We start from the raw sequence: 22,113 nt of genomic DNA on the forward strand, positions 1-22,113 counted from the left end.
CAACACCTTATTTCACTCTCCCTTCTGTGTTAATAAAGCTACTAAACTTGACTCAGAGCCTTCAGTCCAAACATCTTGTTAACCATAAAGTTGGTTTGAACAAAGCATGGCAAAAGGAGCTGAAATCTCTTGTTTCATACAGTGGATGAATTGAGTTGCTGCCCAAGGCCCAGAATATCTAAACTAAGCACTGTATTTTTAAAAACTGTGAACCACATAAAGCTTCTCTACTAGACTCCAAAAATAAAAATCTCGAACTGGGAATGAGAACAATCTGTCTCCTTTTAAGAGGTGCTTAGAGCATCTTTGTAAGGTTGGAGTGGTTGTGGAGTAAGACGGAAGGTTTTAACTCAGAAGGTTGTAAGACAGACTCATGGCCTGTCTGTGAGCTATGTATTTTTGCACCCCCAAGCCACCAAAAAAAAATAAAAAATAATAATTTAATAATAACCCTGCATGTTAAAAATACATCTTTTAAAATGCATTTAAATGTGATGCTACGGGATCTTTTACAAGTGCCTCTATGCGATGAATAGGGAGATGGAAAGAGCCATCTTACTATTGCCATGGCACACCAGAGACATCGACAGTTACCTTGTACATATCTATGAGATGCTGATACACTAAGAAGGAGAACAGGCTGCAGTACCTGTTAAGTTTATGATAATCTAAACAATAAAAAGTGAGTCTGAAGAGAAAGGTCCAAGAAGAACATTTATTTATTTATTGACTGAACAAGCAGAACGATGGGTGCCTAAACCACACTCTCGGCCCAAATACAAACAAATTGCTTTTCATTGTTCCATCTGATTAAATCCCCACCTGTTTACTCTCTGGCACCTGCACCTAACACAACTTGGCAAAGCAAATTTTTTTGGAAGATTACTTGACAACTGCAGCGTTGCTTCAGCCAGTCATTGTGTCACGGCTAAAGAAAAAGTGAACCCAGCTGTGCAGTGCTGCTTTAAACCCGTGTCACAATGAATGCCTGAGCGGTTTAATCTCCACAAAACATTTTCACATTTCAGTTTTTGTAATTTAACACCTCGGCTGCAGATTAATTAACTTTGTCAGTTATTGAATATCAAATAAACACTGTATATGCTCGGACATAGTAAGCATATGACACTGCACACCAAGGGAGCATGACTGAATTTGTTGATGTAATCAAAGGCAATATTTTAATTACAACTAAATAGTCTTAAAGAGAAATGAACTCTATTCCTGTCGACTTGAGGAGTCCCGTAGGAGGCCTGCTGCTCACTTTAAAAGTAATAGTTTTAATTAGTCATTATATCATAGTGTGAACAACTGTGTTAAAACGGATATAATTACCATCTTCAGTGAGTTGATTATGCTAATAATTGCATATATGGAGGTTCACTGAGCTTTATTTTAATGGGTGTATAGAAAGTTCTAGAAGACTGCTGAGCACATTTGTCAAAATATGGCACCTTTGTTCCATTGATCTCCAGGAACCACTTCCTGTGGGAAACCTCGAGGCCCTCCGTAAATGTCTGACACTTGATCAATTTAAACAGAGATTAAAAGAGGCTTACAGAGTTCCAGTGAGATCTTCCAACACCTTATTTTCCATGTTACCTATAACAGGCAACAGTGTGCACTGGGTTGTTCCTTTATGCAAAATACAGCCAGTGATTAATGCGCTCTATTTGCATGGGGAAGTGAACATAGTAAGCTAATGACATTCAATAAATGAGCTCATAGTGAACTTACACCATAGTACCTGCATTAGCAATACACACAAGTTAATTTTGGTTTTGATGATTCTTTAAAAAAACATCATTATGTTTGATTAATTGTGAATGCTGTGTGTATGCACTGGTTTCATTCGATTCACAGAGACAGGAATATTTACATTTGCATTTCTGGACAATAATCTGCATTCTTGTCTCTTTTTTTTCTGCTCCAAAACAAAACTTTTCAAAACTTTTCTGCATCCAGCTGTTGTGCAAAAAAGCAGAATAGTGACTCATGCAGTATTGCTTTCATTAATGTTTTTGCTCTAAAGCCCCAAATCATGTGCCTCACAATAAATGAGGCAGCTTACTTCTCTGGCAGCAACAAGAGCATAATAAGAAGAAAATCTGAGTACTGATAGCTACTGTGGGTCCAAAGACATAAATAACGCCACATTTGCTTCATTAATTGAAAACACACAAAGTCTTTTGGACTTCTACCTCTGTGAGGACAATAATCTACATAATGTATTTCCTAGCCTTTCACATAAACTAAAAGAAATAGGCTCAGTGCTTAAGCAAGTTTTACCCTGGAAAAACACTTTGAAGGTGTGTCAGAAACTGAGCATATGGTATCGCTCCCATACATTTCCCCATTATGCTGTTATTATGTTTTGCCTTTTAAAGATTGCTAGGAACTTTTCAAACTTTAGAGCTGTAGGAACTGTTGTGCAACTTTTGTGCTGAGATTTAATTTATAAATGCGACACTGTTTCAACATTCGTCCATCCGTTGAAGAAAAACTGTGTGTATGTGTGCATGGTCATGGGCTATTACTGCATCAAAAAGCAGCTGTCAGCTTAAGTTGGTGCCTGTGTTGCGCTCAGAATATTATTTTACTATATGCTAATATACCGTATTTACTATGTAAAATTAATATACATACATTGTTCTTCTTAATGACTGCGGCAATATTAATATAGCCTCAATTCCAGAAACTGGAATGCAGTAATTTCCAACTCTTATAGGTCCACATTTTATACACAGTCGAAAATATATGAAATGTTTAAACTGAGACATTTAACTACTTCATGAAAAATATTAGCTTATTTTAAATTTGATGGCAGCAACACATTTCAAAAAAGTTGGGATGTGGGCAACAAATGGCTGGAAAAACAAGTGACAATAAAAAGAAACAGCTGGAAGAACATTTAGCAACTAATTAGGTTAATTAGCAACAGATCTGCACACAACTGAATATTAAAAAGAGCATCTTAGCGAAGTTTGATTATATAGCGCCAAATCACAACAACACTTGCCTCTGGGCTTTTTATATTGTAAAGTAAAGACCCTACAATAATACCAGTGTAGGTTCTGAATCATCCAACCTACAATAATCTGGACTGTACAATAAAGATGGGCAAAACTGAACTCTGAAAAAACAAACAAACAAACAAAAACTTACATTTTTACTATAAACAGATAAACGGAACAATTCATGGCAAATTTTCAGAGTAATGCTCTTCCAGGTAAAACTGCAAAGACTGCAAAGACTATCTTATCATCTATATTATTTAATATTAGCAAACAATTCTGAGAATCTGGAGAAATCTCTGTGCACAAGAGGTAAGGCCAAAAAAATCAATACTGAATACCTGTCATCTTTGATTTGTGATCAGACACTACAGGGGACACTGCATATGGTCCTGTCCAAAGGTTTTTGCGACATGTTGATTAAACATATATGATTTCAAATCAATGAATACAGTAAATGGTAAATGGCCTGCATTTGTATAGCGCTTTTCTAGTCCCTAAGGACCCCAAAGCGCTTCACACTACATTCAGTCATTCAGCCATTCACACACTGGCGATGGCAAGCTACATTGTAGCCATAGCTGCCCTGGGGCGCACTGACAGAGGCGAGGCCACTGTGTTAGCACTGGCGCCACCGGGCCCTCTGACCACCACCAGTAGGCAAACATGGGGTTAGTATCTTGCCCAAGGATGTTTGGTATGCAGCCAGGAGGCAGCCTGGGATCGAACCACCAACCTTCTGATTAGTGTCTGACCTGCTCTGCCACCTGAGCTACAGTGACCCACAGTATTTAGATTTTGCTTTCTTATCCGCTTTGCATTTCACAAAACTATCAAATTTTTTTGAATTGGGCATTGTAATTTAAAATTAATTCCCCATGTAAACTTTAATGCCAATAAATAGCAGTGGATTTAAATGCTAATGATTACTAAGCTCAGGAAAATTATGTTCCACAATTATTATCCAGTAGCCACCACCTCAAACCCATCCATCCATCCATTTTTCCAATTCAGGGAAGCGGTTGGGCAGGAACCTATGTCAGCTGTCATAGAGCAACAGGCAGCATGCACAGGTCACCAGTCGATAGCAGAACTAAGTCAGAGCAACAGACAACCATTCAAGCTGACCTGTTGGGATGGACTCCTACACTGAGGATGACTGTTGTTTAATGATTTAAGAGTAAAAAACACAATCGTGTGAGTCTGTTATGTCTTTGGCAGGCCTGGGTTTATTTTATTTTCATTCTTCTCTCTCCGTCACCTCTCAGGTAGACCAGTGGGCTTTCCAGTTTCCTGGCGTGCTGACCGTTGCACCTGTTTCTCATCAACTCATCACACATGCAATATTTAAAGACCGGCACAAGCCTCCACACCGCCAGATTGTTGCCTCCTCAGTGGTGGTAATGAGGCTCTTTAGTGTTTTCTCTCAGCTCCTAGCTCCATGAAATGCCTTACCTTGCTCTCTTGTTTCTCTGCTAGTGAATAAGCAGGTGTGAAGACAAATGGAAACCCCTGAATCTCGTTGCGTCCTGCAAACTCAACTCACCTGCACTCGAGCCAGTCGCCACCTGCCAAGGAAAAAAATACCCACCAGTTTCTAACCCGCCTGCCCACTCTCCCCACTCACCTTTAAGCTCTCTCTGGATTTCTTTGGCCTCCAGCCTGGTAAAGACAGACAAACACGCAAGCGAACCAAGATTCAAAATGACTTGAAACTATAAATCAGCTGGCTCTAATTTGTCCTTTCCACTTCGGCAGAAATCCCTGCAAAGCTCCAGTAAGGAGAAAGCTTACCTGTTCCCTCACCTGTTCAGAGATCCTGATTCTGGGATTTTCAGGTTTCCTGTAAATAAGCTGTTAAAGTCTTTCCGGTCTCTGGGTTCATATTTACTTTGTGAAAGAGAGTGAGACAGGTGGAAAAGTGAACATGCAAGGAGCAGAGGTAGTAGAATTAAACAGCTAGGGTGAGCAATCCAAATCAATGGACAGTGTGCAAGAGAGGTGAAGAACAGAGTGCAGGCAAGGTGGAGCAGATAGAGAGAAGTGGCTGGGGTAATTTGCAGAGAAAGGATGTTGAAGATGGAGGAGTCTGGCAGGAGGAAAGGAGGAAGACCACAGAGAAGATGTCATGGATGTAAGAGGAGATGCAGAGGGTTGGAAATAAGGTGAGATGGAGGCAGATGATCCAGTGTAGAGACGATCTAAAGGCAGTGACTGAAAGAAGAAGAAGATTTATTGGTATTATGACACACCTGTCTTGGTTTTAAAGGATTGTGTCTGATCCACAGATACAGGAGTGACTAATATTTATGTATAATTCATGCCATCCCTGTTTTGTCTAATTGTAAATGATTATCTCTCACTCTTTCTCTCTCCTTTTCTCTCTCTCTTACTTTGGGACATCTATGATCCCATGAAGTAGGTATTTAAAAAAACAAAAGTCAAAAATCTGGAAGAATCAAATTCAGCTCAAGTCAATGTTTTGTCAGATTAGGAGGTGGCTGCACACACTGTTGGACCCACTGTCGTCTGGTACCGATTTTCCAGAATAAGGGTGATGTGCAGAGGTGTATTAACTAAAATGAAGCATGAGGAAAAGACAACGATTTACGTAGTAAAGGCAAAGATGCACAGAGTTGGTGTGACAGAGGAGAATCCTAGGGACAGGGTAAGATGGAGAATATGATCTGCTCTGGTGACCCCTAAAGGGAGCAGCTGAAAGAAGAAGAAGAAGAAGAAGAGTCAAATGTATGTGTTTCTGATAAAATAGGCCCATGAACCATGTGATGATGTAATGTAAAACAAGTTTTGTTTTTGTTTTCTTAAAGAATGAAACGTCTCTTTACCGTAACTTCTTTTTTTTTTAAGTACTGACTTTGAAGGTTTCTCTCTCAGCAGGTGTGAGATTTTTGGAGCAGTGTGAGATTGTAAAAGAAACTAGAAAGAAGCCAGATGCCCTGATGAAGTGGTGCCCTATGTGAAGACAGTGCCTGGGGGGGAGAGATCGAGCCATGTCTAATTCATAACAGCCTTGTACAAGTTTTCTGTTGAGATTTCAACTGACAAAACTTGGACAGAGATTCTCTTGAACTGATATATAAATAAAAGGGAGCCTCTATGTGAAGACACAGATCAAACCATGTCCATAACAAACTCATAACAGCTGTGACACTCTTGATGTTCATCCACATACTTCTTCAATTTATAGAATTACTATTTGTTCACCAGTGATTTTGCATGTAACTGGATATCTATATATCCATCCATCCATGTTCTTAGCCACTTTTATAATAAAGGATTTGTAAAATGTATGACCCATCCATTAAACCATCCATCATTTCATATACTGATGAATGGATAGACCCGTGGCATCAGCACAATAACTTAAAATGTGCCAGATTTTAGTTAAACTGCTAATTTACATCAATTGTTCACATGTTCACAACTAATTTCCTCTTGTGGGACAATGAAGTAGTTGAATTGAATTGTTTCAAGTTTGCAATCTTTGAAACAATTTGAATTGTATCATAAAATTGGGAGTTTATTTATTACAATCAATAAGTTATTTCAGTTTTTAACTCCCTTTACTCACTGCACAGTTTGTGCAAATGTAGCTCATCAAGAAGACCGGAAAAAAAATCATTGGTGATTTTGTCTTATATTGATTTCAAGACAAAGCAGAATACCATATATCACTTAATTCAGCATTGCTGATATTTTACTATGTGCTGAACCCTGCTGTGGACTTTAAGTATGCTTTGAGAGACTAATATTAAAGTGATTCAATTTAACTTTACTTATACTGCTGCATAAATAATTGCCTCTCCAAGTGGGACTGACACATTGAAATCTAAATCTGTATTTTTTATGAAAGATATCATGCCTCAGAGGTATTATTTTGCACTGGCTTCTTTAAAAATAGCTGTCTTTTTTGGTTATTCACTTTTTAGTTTAATCTTCAGTTCTTTTCGTTGCTGGAACTAAACGGCACTGAACCGAGTCCTTGATAAATAATAAATGAAAATTATTGTTGGGTTTTAAAACCTAGTACTTGCAGACCCCCCCCCCCCCCCCCCCTTTTTTTTGCAAATAGTCGCATGGGTAGTCAGATTCCAAAAACCTAGGCTGGTGTTTGGCACAGTAAGATGAGAAGGAGATGAGTAGGGAAGTTAAGGCAGGCACACAGGAAGGAGCTAGAACAAGGAATAACCGAATACAAGAGCAAAACATTCTAAATCTGCCTCGACGTTGATGCTGCACTGAAAGAGTGGCGAGAAGTGAATGCTGAAGCAGCTGGAATGGAGAGGCAGAGAAAAAAAGGACAAGTTGGCACTCGAGGCACAGGGACCATGACAATTACAGTTCAGTCGAACTGAAATGTAGGGGGGGTGGATGATTGCATCAGCCAAATGCTTTAAGTCTGCTGTGTGATTCGAGTTTATTCCTTTATACCTGCAGTGAGCATAAATGACATTTTTACAGATTGTTGAAAATTTAGAGTTAATGTAACAGACACATTTTTACACAACTTATTAAATCTGACTGGGCATCCAGTTCGGATTTTCTGCAGCAGTAAAAGTTAAACAAGCTGTACATTGGGGAACATTAAATCCACCTCTAATACCTTCCTGGGGTTGACTTTACTGAGGCCCCTTTATGTTACTAGAAACAATAGCTGTCTGGTACTTTTACTTTAAAGCTATGTGGTATGTGGTTGGGGATCAGCACCACCCACATTATTTATAACCTCTTGAAAAAGTGACTCCTTGAATAGTTTTTATAGCAACAAAAGCCAAAGTTTGCATAAAATCTGAAGGTCAACAGGAAGACGTTTTCACAATCCACAAGCATGATCATGCTTATTCAAAATCAGTTAACATTCCTTGTATGATTTCAGCACAATTTGTTGCATTACCGTCAAATCAGCGCTAGTTAGACTCATGAAGGATTTTACAGCTCTTCCTTCCCATCAGTGGCGGAGCGGGGGGTGGGTGGCTTACTGGGCTTAAGCAGGGGGTCTTTTGGAGTGTCATTTTTTCATAGTGAGATGCCTGCCTGGAAATGTAATGAAAACTAATGTACTGATATACAAGAATGGACATAAGGGGCTTCTTTCAAGGAAAAAACTCTGGTAGTATTTTATATATTATGCTTTGTATGTTGTTCAGTATATTTCTATGCAAAACAAGAGGAATTTCAATACACAACAGTATATCCACAGTTTAAACCAGATATTTACATACACTTTATGGAAAATACAAGAACATTTTTTTACTGTACAACATCAATTTAGAGTAAACTTGTTTTGTTTTGGATAAATAAATATTGAAATATCTTTTGAATTAGTCAGAATAAAGAGAGACAGAGCTGTCTATTTTATCACTTTCATCAAATTTAGGAGCACATATACACTAAGTTTATTGTTAATTAATAAGAAAACTCCAGACGATTCCATTCTGAGCTGAAGAAGCTTCTGATAGGTTAGTAGAGTCCATGTGAGTAAATTGGTGGCACACCTGTGGATGCATATAAGGCAAAACACAGAGCCTGTTTCTTTGACATGGGAAAATCAAGAGATGTCAACCAAAACACCAGGAAAAGAATTGTGGAGCTCCATAAGTGTGGCAAAATTTGAATACAATTTGGTGCCATTTACAATTAAGAAATACAGATAGTTTCTCTCTTTACTCTTAAAGGTAACAAATATGTTTTTTATATTTATCAATCTAAAAAAAATAAACATTTAGTCTGATTTGATATTACAATTAAAAAGTGTACCTGTTTTGATCTGAAGAGTATGTAAATATGTGGTTTCAACTGTATATTTGATGATTGTCAGCACAAAGAGGGAGAGAGAGGAACAGAGAGGGAGATGGAGAATGAGGACAGAACAGAGATGGAACAAGAGCAGGTGAGACACACATGTTAGTCAAATGGTTGTTTACCAAAAGTATCACTGTATCATAGGTACTCATGTATCTTGTACCTAGTGTTTCTTTTTAGGTTTGCTATTTTTCAAATTCTATATTTATTAAGTTATGCAGGCTTGTTTGCATAACAAGGCTAAATAATTATATAAACTTTTCTCAATCTAAATAGTGGACTTTGGTAGAATTAAAAAAAATAAGTGTAGTGCAGGTATATGATGATTTTTAGTGCTACTATCATCTAGTTCTGATTCTGGTTCTGTCTTGGTTAAGTCCTCAGTAGTCCTGATTTTGTAGTCCTGTTTTAATTCCGGATCAGTTCTGGGTTCGTTGAATTGGGGTTTAGTCATCGTGTCTTGATACAGCCCCGACTTTGTTTCTGCCTTGCTGCTTAATTAAAAAACTAGTTTAAGGTGTCCTGCATATGTGATATATATTTTTCCCTATATGAAGTCATTCTTTTTTGAACAAAACTCAAAACAGAGCCTATTAATCTTTCAGTCGTTCTACCCCCCCCCCCCCAAGAAAAAAAAAATCCCACATGCATACTACCCTTTAGGGCTAAGCCCCGGGTGTTTCAATTGTCTGGCTCCGCCTCTGCTTCCCCACTGTTACACCCCGGCCTAGGCAACCGGCGTCAACGTATGAAAATAAAAATAGAAAAAGACACACGAGAAAAACTAAAGCTCTCCACCAAAATCCCAAAACGAAGGTGTCTCAAACGAAAATATTAACAAACCCATTCACAGCTATTTACAACAGACTATTTATTTACAACAAAACACCAAACTATTTACAACACGGGGGAGATCACGACCATGACACACTGAAACACAGGGTTTAAATACATAGAGGGAGCAATCAGGAAAATGGACAACAGGAGGGAAACACAGCTGGGGCAAATTAGAACTGACGAGACAGGGAAACGTAAACTGAAAACACTAAGATAACACAGACTTTCAAAGTAAAACAGGAAACACATAACAGTCACGCCAAAAACAACACACCGACAACACCGAAACGTAACAGTTCCCCCCACCCAAAAATCAAACATTTAACACCAAGTGAAAAGTTTGATCCAGACAGACGAAGCCGATGAAGGCTGGAGCGGTCCCACTGACCCTCCAGCAGACGACGAAGGCTGGAGCGGTCCCACGGACCCTCCAGCGAAGGCGGATGAAGGCTGGAGCGGTCCCACGGACCCTCCAGCGACGACAAAGGCTGGGGCGGTCCCACGGACCCTCCCCTCAGCGAAGGCAGACGAAGCTGATGAAGGCTGGAGCGGTCCCACTGACCCTCCAGCAGACGACGAAGGCTGGAGCGGTCCCTCGGACCCTCCAGCGAAGGCGGATGAAGGCTGGAGCGGTCCCACGGACCCTCCAGCGACGACAAAGGCTGGGGTGGTCCCACGGACCCTCCCCTCAGCGAAGGCAGACGAAGCTGATGAAGGCTGGAGCGGTCCCACTGACCCTCCAGCAGACGACGAAGGCTGGAGCAGTCCCACGGACCCTCCAGCGAAGGCGGATGAAGGCTGGAGCGGTCCCACGGACCCTCCAGCGACGACAAAGGCTGGGGCGGTCCACGGACCCTCCCCTCAGCGAAGGCAGACGAAGCTGATGAAGGCTGGAGCGGTCCACTGACCCTCCAGCCTCCAGCAGACGACGAAGGCTGGAGCGGTCCCATGAACCCCCAGCAAACGACGAAGGCTGGAGCGGTCCCACGGACCCTCCAGCGAAGGCAGACGAAGGCTGGAGCGGTGCCTCGGACCCTCCAGCGAAGGCGGACGAAGGCTGAAGCGGTCCCTCCAACGGACCCTCCAGCGAAGACGGACGAAGCTGATGAAGGCTGGAGCGGTCCCACTGACCCTCCAGCACGACAAAGGCTGGGGCGGTCCTCGGACCCCCCAGCGAAGGCAATCCCGGACGAGCCCCCATATGTTACACCCCGGCCTAAGCAACCGGGGCGCAACGCAGGAAAATAAAAATAAGGAAAAAGACACACGAGAAAAAAACTAAAGCTCTCCACCAAAATCCCAAAACGAAGGTGTCTCAAACGAAAATATTAACAAACCCATTCACAGCTATTTACAACAGACTATTTATTTACAACAAAACACCAAACTATTTACAACACGGGGAGATCACGACCATGACACACTGAAACACAGGGTTTAAATACATAGAGGGAGCAATCAGAAAATGGACAACAGGAGGGAAACACAGCTGGGGCAAATTAGAACTGACGAACAGGGAAACGTAAACTGAAAACACTAAGATAACACAGACTTTCAAAGTAAAACAGGAAACACATAACAGTCACGCCAAAAACAACACACCGACAACACCGAAACGTAACACCACTCATGTCATCTGCTAACACAGGGGGCAAGCAATTAAGCTCCACTTTGGAGAGAGGTTATCTCAAGATCCATGACATGAGCACAGCAAACAGAGTCCCACTGCAAGGCTACGTAAACAAGACGTGCCGTGGGATGTTTGTTGCCTGTTAGGAAACAGCTATCAGCGCATGTAGTAGGGGGACTGAGAGAGACCCTTCCTCTCTCTCACCGCCACGAACAATGCAGATTAACCTCAACTACACCCATGGCTGATTAAGAGGCTCTGGAGGGCTCCACTGTCGTTTTTGGGGGGTGACTGTTGTGGTGGAAGACATTCCAAAAGGGCCACATTTTAAAAGCCTAAATAATGATGAGTGAACCTGTGGCCTTCTCATCGCTGCCTACTGTGATTGTGTGGAGATGTGGAGCTGCGCAGAACAGCAGCAGGTGCCTACGCCGTTATCTAACGCCAAGATTGGAGCAATTTAGATCCAATCTCCCTCTCAGAGCTCTGACCTATTCTGTTCTCAGTCGGGAGGATATTCTTCCTGCTGGAAATAATGAATAGATCATTTCCATTGGTTTCCCGGCGCCCAGTGGTAAGGAAACAACATCATCTAAGTTCCGTGCTATGATTAAAAATTGCTGGTTCTCAGAGTCCGTTTACAATCGGGAGCAATTTCCTATTTGTTTTATTTTACATCATATGCTCTATCTTCAGTTTCCATTTACAGCTCACATTGAGGTTTACTTACTTACAACTGACATTTACATTTTGACCCATGCTTGACCTAAGTTGATGCCCTCCCTCCCTCCGCTTGCTGCACTACCAGTTGTACATGTTTGCCTGTTAAAACTCTTCTGACAGTGTCTGACAAATTTTTCATCTTTTCCAAAAAAGAATAAATACAAAATGCTTTTACAGTAGTAGCTGAAAAGAAATTTTCAAGAAAATGTCTTGTGCTGAATGGTATCTCTCCTCGAAAACTCTAATAGAATAAAAAAAATGCAGATTATAGTTTTTATTATTGAAGTAACAACAAGAAAAAATGGCACTGTAAGCTTTTCTGTGGGTCTGTTTTGAAGGAAGGTGGAAGCGTCGTGCTGGCTGATAGTTGTTTTGCCCACGTGTGGTAAACTACCTGGGCCAAACCACACAACAGGTACACTCAGCACAACTGTCATTTTTTGCTCAGCAGTCAATCCCCCCCTGCACCCCAAACCAACCCACCAACCAACCCCCCCACACACAAACTCACGCCCACACACATAAATGCGTCACACCTCGGGATCAAAATTTTTTATCTACTGCTTGGCCCTCAGTGCTGGCAAAAATATTATTTGCCTTCATAAACATGAAGCTATATAAAAGATATATAAAAAAATATCAAAGATTAATTAATTAAAATAAGTTAAGAAAAAATGCTTTGTATAAACTTCATGTATATCAATGAAGTAAATTTCATTTCACCAGATTACATTGAATTTTACATTTTACATTGCACTTAACAGATCCACCAAGAGGAATAAACAACCTACAACTGCTTATATTGAATATTCGTATTTCTAAACAGGAAGAATATAAAGAAAGCAACAGTTACCCATAGTGGACCTCATCACAGCCACAGAAACTGCCATACGGATTAACAAATTATCACAGACAGAATCAGAGCAAATCAGGATGAAAGTCTCAGCCACCCTCCGTCCAACCTCACATTACAAGAAAAGAAGGCTGTCGCTTCCCTGAGCAAAGACCACAACATCACTATACTACCAGCTGATAAGGGAAGGTGCACCGTGGTCCTAAACACAACGGATTACCACACAAAGATCACTACTCTCCTCAGTGACAACAATACCTACGAAGCCTTAAAGTGAGACCCCACAAGCAGCTACAAAAAGAAAGTTAGAGCTTGCCTTCAAGACTTTGAAAAGGACAAAATCATTGACCGCCTTACATATCACCGCCTTTACCCAGGGGATGCCATACCCTGAATTTACAGACTTCCTAAAATCCACAAGGAAGCTGTCCCACTCAGACCCATTGTCAGTAGCATGAACTCAGCCACTTACAACATCTCGAAACACCTTGCTACCGTCCTAGCACCTCTTGTGGGGAACACCCCACATCACATCAAGGACTCCATCGACTTGGTGTTGTAACAACCCTTTTGGGTTATAGCACCACTAGGGGGGGTTGCCCAACTATTGTAGTAGCTGTGGGGGTCTCCTAGTGGGTGTGTGAGTTGTTAGCGGCAGCCATTTCATGCTGCTCATGTTCCATGCTCCAAGAAAGCACCTTACTTACTGTTGTGACAAGCTGGCGCTACCAATCCCCGCGCATGTAGGTTCGGACGAGTACAGCCGAGGAGACCTGGCTTATAAAGTGTAATGTTGCTGACGGCGAATAAAGGTCTGTTATTGGATTTAACCGACTGGTTCCGTGTTATCCGGCTAACCTCCACACCACATGCCCGCTGGACCGGCTAGCCGCTCCTTCCTCGCCAGACTGCTGTTACAAAGTGGCGCCCGAACATTGTTCTCTGGATCTTCATCGTCATCCGGACCGACAGACGGTGGGCTCGGATGTTTTTCCCGTGTTTTTCAACGATCGACACTTCGGCTGAGGTGGCATGTTTTTTTTCTCTTCGTCTGGCTGTATTTGCCGGGCCAATAGAACCCCGTGAAGGAGCCGACTCCCCACGATTTCAGCGATATTTGCAGGCACGGAAGAGCGCCGACCCATCGCTTGAGACGCTCGCCTGCCGAGGGAGAGTACTCCGTGAGTAACTGTACGGTCCGTCGGACCGCCAACTCAGTGCTGTTGGACCGTTAAGACATCGGCGGCGCTAAAGCTAAGGCTAATGCTGCAGTGACTTTGACTCAGTGTTTATTCAGAAGGACGTGTTGTTTTGTGTCAAGCATTGAAGCATCAGAGTGTGCATGGACGCTCTCGGTCTGACTGATATATGCGCTTAGGTACTGTGTGTGAACGCTCTTTTCACTTCGCCATAACTTTTGTGGGAGCGAGTTGTTTCCACACTTTTAAAATGGCGTCCCACGCAGACACGAGGAGTGAGGAAGATGGCTGCGACCCGGATGCTGAGGCGCCTGGCCTGACAAAGTACATCATCCCTCACTCTACACCTCTTTACCTCAACCTTGAAGTGGTAAACTTGAAAGGGGAGGTCAAGAAGCCACGAGTTTGCTTACAGGCTTCGCTGGAGCTGCAGAAGAGCCTGCTGAAGTGTTTGGATCAGGGAGCTACGGGAGAGCCGGGAGAGCGGCCATCTCCCCAACGAACCCCGCCGGTGCCCCGTAATGACCGCTGGTTGGACGGGTACCAGGTGGACTAACTGTTATCATGCGGACAATCTTGAGGTTGACTAAGGGTTGGTTTCATGCAAGATGTATGTGATGTAATTATTCTGTTCGCAAGGGATGATTACTTGTTCTGTTCCACTGAACCCTCGTCACCTCAGCCCGTGAGAGGCTTTTGGTTTGGTTTTCTGTTGTACTGATTTAAGCAGCGGGATGTGTTGTACTTTTGACTGTTTTTCCCTTGTCTAGGACCATCTCCAGAGGATGACTAGCCAGTAACACTGCATGTTCTGTATTGTTTGCTTCAATCACTAATTGTGTTTATTGACTGTACCAATGCCGTAAGGGTGTTACCTCCGCAACCTGCTTACTACCTAAAGTAGCTTTGTATAGTGAAAGGGGTAGTGGGAGGAGGGTCACCTGGGGTCCGGCTGAGGACAGCCTCCCAATTGCCGGCAAACACTACTTTTGTTTATTGATTGTATTGACTGTACCGATGCTGTATAACAATTCCTCCACAGCCTGCTTACTACCTAAAGTAGCTATGTATAGTGAAAGGGGGTAGCGGGAGGAGCGTTACCTGGGTCCGGCTGAGGACAGCCTCCTAATTGCCGGGGGGGTGATGTAACAACCCTTTTGGGTTATAGCACCACTAGGGGGGGTTGCCCAACTATTGTAGTAGCTGTGGGGGGTCTCCTAGTGGGTGTGTGAGTTGTTAGCGGCAGCCATTTCATGCTGCTCATGTTCCATGCTCCAAGAAAGCACCTTACTTACTGTTGTGACAAGCTGGTGCTGGTGGTACCAATCCCCGCGCATGTAGGTTCGGACGAGTACAGCCGAGGAGACCTGGCTTATAAAGTGTAATGTTGCTGACAGCGAATAAAGGTCTGTTATTGGATTTAACCGACTGGTTCCGTGTTATCCGGCTAACCTCCACACCACATGCCCGCTGGACCGGCTAGCCGCTCCTTCCTCGCCAGACTGCTGTTACAGTGTCCTTTGATGTAGTCTCTCTCTTCACTTGCATACCCACCACGGAGGCAGTGGAGACTGTCAGAAAACGACTACAAGAAGACAGCTCCTTGGAAGACAGGACCAACTTCACACCCAATCAGATTTGCACACTGTTAGACCTCTGCCTCACCACTACATATTTCAATGGATAAAAACATCAAGTTCACCAGGGAAGACACAAAGGACAACTGTTTGCCTTTCCTGGACTGCGCTGTGCACATTGAAGAGAATGGCAACCTCAATATTGAAGTTTACTGGAAGCCCACACACACGGACCAGTACCTCCTCTTTGACTCCCATCACCCTCTGGAACACAAACTTGGGGTAATCAGGACCCTACACCACCGGGCAGAACGTGTTCCCTCTAAGCCTGAAGGAAAAAGAAGGAACACACACATGTAAAGGAAGCACTCAAAACATGCGATTATCCTAATTGAGCGTTTATAAAGTCAGCAAAGATGCACAGAAAACCCTCCCAGCGAGGGAGGATAAGAAAGACACACGCAACAACATTGTCATCCCCTATAAAACTGTGATTCGGGTTAATTAGTATCTATTAGGAAAGCAATAGTAACTATTACTTAGTAAAAACATGTGTCGTTTTAATTAAATCTAAGCAAAATTCAACGTGTTTGAGATGTTCAGTTATTTAAATTTCAAAACTTCAAAACTTACATTTAACTACTGATTTTATCTATTGTTCTGATTTTATCTGTTTTGATTTTATATACTGTTTTGTTTGTTTGTTAATTAGTTAGTTTATTTGCTTGTTTTAATCAATTTTAAATCATGCTTTTTATTTGTTTTTGTTTCTAATGTCTCTGTAAAGCACTTTGAATCACCTTGTTGTTGAATTGTGCTATACAAATAAACTTGCCTTGCCTTGCCTAAATTTACACACTTTCGTTTGGGATAAATTAAGCAATGGTTTATTGAGCAGATTTTAAAGAAATGTATGAGTACCAGGAAAAATTAAGAAATCTAATAGATTTAACTGATGAAAGCATTTTCATTTTAATCGTTGTACACTTCCGCCCATAATCCTTTGTGCCACGTGCAGGACACATGCTTCAGCAGCGGATGATCTCCATTTTGTCTGAGGTAAGACAATCTTAATTTGTTCAAATATGTAACACGTTTTAAACAATAACGTATTGACCTAACCCTAACCCGTATTTTGTAAAATCATTATTTGAAAATAACACTAAAAATATGTTTATATGTTTTGAAATGTGTTCATCTATTGGAATGACTGCATATCAAGTGCTCACATTTGCAATTCTGAAGAATTATTTTAAACATCTTTAGTCAGTTACTTTAGATTTGTTAAACAGTAATATGTAGACTTTATTATTTCATGTCACCAAGTTGGTCCAGACACCAGGGCCTATCCCCTTTTTAATCTAATAAAGAGTTTCCATTGTATTATATATGAACCCCACCTTTAAAATTTTAGTGTTAATTCAAATTTAACAATCTGTGTGTGTTTGTGTAAAAGTTTTATTTTGGAGAGTGCGATTGATGATAATGTTGTTCCTTTCAGTTATTGGAAGATCCCTCAACTTAAATTCAGCTGATCGTTATGTAGACTGTGCATTATAAAGTAAGTTGTGATACCATGTTGTATTAAATTAAACTAATGGTTTTGAAATCAAAGCAGCAAAAAATTACCAAGGTAACCCCACTTAATCTAAGTTGTTTGTTTTTTAAAAAAAAAATAATAAGTAGAAAATAATTGCTCATTATTTGTAGGATTTTTTTTCTTCTTCTCTATAATCTCAACATCAAATGTGTACAGATACCCATGCTCTTACAGTTGTCATGAAAATCTATTTAGATTCTTAGATATATATATTTCCATCACTTTAGGATGTGGCAAATGGGATGGCAGTGTAAGATATGCAAATCTTTTTCTACTACAAGATACACTGCTGGGATGATCCTGTCTAATGGTTCAACATGTGGACTATCAGAGTTTGCTGAGATTGTGTATATTTCATTGTGAAGTTACTTGCTGCATGGTTTATAGAGTATCTGAGATCTTTTCAACTGGAGGACACTGGCAAGATCAGTCTTTTTGGAGCAGCAGCCCTTGGCTTCATACAATGTGGGAAGAAAACGCTTGGTAACCCTGAAACGTTACGTCTGCTGTGAATAATAGGTAAAAAAAACAAAAAAACAACAACAACAAAAAAAAAAAAAACAACTTGATAACATGTACATCTCCAAGTCTTTGTTTTTTGCAACTTTTGAACTCTGCTTTTTGTTTTATAGTTTTATATCTCATCTGTTGTATAAATGAAAAGTAACCCCCCCCCCCAAAAAAAAAAAAATAAATAAATAAATAAAATAAAATAAAAATTATATTTGATTAATAATCTTTAAATACTGTTATAAAGTGACAGGTGAAATAAAGTGTTGTTTTTATTTAATTGAAGGGAAATTTAACTCTGCCCATTTACATTTTATTCTAGGTTGAACGACATGGAGGCAAAGCTTCGTGTAATTATTGATGACCAAATCGAGAATCGTTGGTTCTTCCATCAGGGATTCCACCAACAGTGGAGGAGCTGCAAAGTGTTGTGAAGGATACCTTTCAAACGACTTCAGTGTTCAGTACTTTGACCCAGAATTTCAGGACTACTTCACTCTTCACAGAACTGGCCAGATAAAAGACAAAGACACTGTGAAGGTGGTTGGCATCATCCTAAGCTTGACTCTGGCTGATGACAGTTTTGGGAGCCCCTCTGGTCAACTGTCAACTGACTATGACTCCTCATATGCTAAGTCAGTTGTATCCAGTGCAGACTCTGCTGCAACCACATCTTCTCAGGACACCATTATTCTCAAAAGGCAGAAGACCACAGAACGTTGTGAGCCCTGGCCGAAGCAGTTCCCCATTCCACAGTTTGCATACGAAACTGAGATGTACCTGGAAAGAGCCACTGAGGAGTATAAAAAGAATGGATATCTTCTGCCCACCTCCAAAGTAAAGACTGACATTCTCGAGAAGGTGGCTGAAACTATATTTACATTTACGGCCTATCCTTCTAGTGCACAGGTTAGTTATGTTGCTGAGGCACTTGTGAAAAAATACCCTTGTCTCAATGGACCTGGCTCTTTCTTAGGTTATTATGGTTGGCAACAAAGCATCAAATACAAGATGGCCAATTATCATACAAAACTTAGAGGGTTTGTTGTTCCTGAGTTGACATGCAATGCCATGAAACACAAGAGCCCAGGTGACCAGAAGTCTGCAAAGAAAGTGAAAAAGCCTCGGAAAGCAGAGGTAAATTATCTTCCTCCATATCCAGCAGGTGAAGATGAGGACAGTCAAGAAGAAGAGAGAATTCAGTTGCTTACTGAAGTCAAGAAAAGAGACAACAACAAAGTGATAAAAGAAAAAAATGGCAAAAACATTTGCACATAGACGACATGAAATCGTCAACCTGTCCCCCAGCATTGAGGACATCAAAGCCAGATGGCCAGCTTTGTTTGAGGCATCTCATGTGAGTTCCAAATTCATTTTGGGTAGGCTTTTGTGTTTTTGTTTTTTATGTAATGTTTCAAGTTTCAAATAATTTGAGGCTGTATCGTTGTTTTTTTGTCATTCAGCTGCAGGATGAGTTCTACAGGATCACCCTGGTACACCTTGAACCTAAATTCATGTCCATGCTGGATGAATGCACTCCCAAGCTGATGGCCCTTTTCCATTCCAAGGGGGGAGCCATGGGATTGAAGTTGCAGGCTGTCATAGCCAAGGTATTTTCCACAGACATTTCAGCTTGGAATTTTATTTAAAGAATTTTGTTGTCGAATTTCAAAACTCATTTGCATGGTGCATAGCTCAACTAACTTTTTAGCATGTTTTTTTCAGTGCAAGAGGACGTCAGGAAATGTTGGAACATTGATATAATTAACAACACACTTATGGTTTTCATGTTTTAACTGTATTATAAATACACGTCTGTTCTTAGTAAAAATACTCACACAAGTACTGGTATTGCTGGGTTTTTGTTTTGTCCTAAGATGGAAAAACACTTTCTTACCAACAGTAACTAAATTAAATTAAAAACTAAATGACTAAATTAAATTAATTTACTAAAAAGATTAATTTAAAGATTTCAGACACAAAAACTTGGAGATATTAGTCATAAATTTAATTTAGTTAAAAGCTTCAAGGCAAGCACACAGTTGCAAATGACTAAAATCATGCAACTTGAAGAATGTCAGCTCGGAATTGTCTTTACCTATATAATGTTGACAATAACTTTGTGTTGACTGTCTGTCAGCATCCACACAAGTGCATTAACATCAGCTAATTATCCCACATAATGTTCCATATGATCATAATTTGATATTTAACAGTTTATATTAACACTGCCAATTCTCACAGTTTGTCTTAATAAATGGTCACATATATGATGGTAACTTTTGGATTTCTTGGTCATTTTCAGTCACTAAGCAATCCTAGCAATAACATAACCAGATATCTGGTCATTCAGTGCTTGATGGTGTACCTTGGGGAGTCCATTGATCAACTGATCAAAGAGTACAGTGTAAGTGTTGAAATAGAAAAATGTTTCTGTTTTGTTATTCATATGTGTTAGTCAAAGTGGGAAATATTTCATGTGTGCAATTACAGTAAGAAAACCCCATGTTTTTGTTGTTTGATGGGAATGGTGTGTCACAAGATCTTTCTAAACAGAGGATGAAAATCTACAAAATCAAGGCTGTTGGGTCTGAGGAGGATGACATTGGCATTGTGCTGGAGGGTGTGAAAGTTATGCCTGCTCTGGGTAATTTTCCAAGAGCATGTGCAATGCTTGTTGGATTGACACATTGTGCTAAGCTCTCACCAAAAGTGAACAGCCTCAAGAATAAGTTAATGGCTTAAACAAGGACTCTGAAAGAATGAAAGGGAAGTAAGCTCACTCAAAACTTTTGGTTTGTGTTTGTTACATGCAGCTGTCTTTTCAGTTTTCAAGTTAATTTCAACTTATTCAGATCTTACCCAAATGGCCAGCAATGTGTTAGGCTGTATTTGTGCTCCTTATTTTAATGTTTGTTTTTTATTACCTACAAGTTTGTTAGGAATGTATCTGTTTGAAAGGCAACAAATTGGAGGAATCACATGACATCACAATGATGCTTTTCTTTGTTTATATTTTATATTACTATAAAACATTAGTTTAAAACAAGAGTTTTTTGAAATTTTTTGTTAGTCAATCATAAATAAATAATGGAGATAAAGGAAACCGAGTAAAGGATATTCAAACTTTAGGTTCATGTTGACATTTTAGTCTACAGATTTATTTCTTTTTTACAAAATTGATTTAACATTGGTTTTCAGTATAGAAACATTTTTGTGACAAAACGCCAAAACACAGACTTAACAATGTGGTGTATGCTGTACAGTGCAGCGAGGAATCCCCAGACCTCTACATCGGAGAGACCAAACAGCCACTTCACAAGCGCATGGCACAACATAGAAGAGCCACCTCCACAGGACAAGACTCAGCAGTCCATCTGCATCTTAAGGATAAAGGACACTCTTTCAAGGATGCCAATGTTCACATTTTGGACAGAGAGGACAGATGGTTGGAAAGAGGAGTGAAAGAAGCCATCTATGTCCACTGTGAGCGACCATCTTTGAACAGAGGCGGTGGTTTACGACACCAGCTGTCTGCCATCTATAATCCAGTTTCCCTTCCCAGACGCCTTAATGCCCACTCACATCCTGGGCCGTCTGACCTCAGGAAATCACATGATAGGGTGGGGCCAGGTTTCACAATGAGCACACCCGAAACCCTGGCTGATTGTGACCCACACCCGCTTTCACACCTTGGCTCATGTGATTAGGTAGAGGATCATCAGGGGGTCCTTTGTCCCTCTTTGGGGGGACACTCCCACTGGGTTTAAATCTGGGACTCCCCACCATTTGACCTTAAAACTGAAGAAGCTTCTCAGATGAGAGGTGAAATGTCTTCAAGCAACTCAAAGAAGTCCAGACGCTTTTCTTTGCAAGCTCCTTAGACCAGGAAGAATATAATTTTTTACTCTACAAGTATTCTTGGAATCAGAAAAAGAAACACTGCACTCCAGATAAACTGGAATATGTTTAAAGTGCAGCTGCTGCTTACATTCCTCTAATTCTGTACCTGAAAGAATAAAACAGAAACAAATAAAGTAAACGTAGCACTGGAGAGTAATTGCTAGAGTTTTTTTTAATCACTATGCAAATCTGTTGTAAATATATTTCTCAAACTGCACATGCTTTGACACTAATGTGCATTACTAATGTTTTCAGTTCTAAATGATCTTATTCAGCATTAAATCATTTTCTTTTGGTGTGCTTATACACTCAAACCATGTAGTTAATGGTTGAAAATATACAGGCTCTTTTTATATTAAAAAATCCACAATGATGTAACAAAAAAAAGTGTTTTTGTTATGGTGAACCCCGCTTATGAGTGGTGCACTTTGTGTGCTCTCCATC

General features: G+C 40.7%; 1 long non-coding RNA gene across 2 annotated transcripts; it reads right to left on the minus strand.

The window, feature by feature from the left end:
• Window positions 1-9,622: 9,622 nt before the first annotated feature.
• Window positions 9,623-11,168, minus strand: LOC309692763. Of its 2 annotated transcripts, none has more exons than XR_014272437.1 (3): window positions 11,089-11,168; window positions 10,842-10,890; window positions 9,623-10,529 (listed from the first exon to the last, which is right to left on the minus strand). It is a non-coding gene; the product is annotated as an uncharacterized lncRNA (long non-coding RNA). The 2 variants fall into 2 exon arrangements; XR_014272438.1 differs by having other exon boundaries at window positions 9,623-10,450; window positions 10,806-10,890.
• Window positions 11,169-22,113: the final 10,945 nt, after the last annotated feature.

Source organism: Aulonocara stuartgranti (assembly GCF_965226115.1).
Source record: "Aulonocara stuartgranti genome assembly, chromosome: 17".
NCBI classification, from domain to species: domain Eukaryota; kingdom Metazoa; phylum Chordata; class Actinopteri; order Cichliformes; family Cichlidae; genus Aulonocara; species Aulonocara stuartgranti.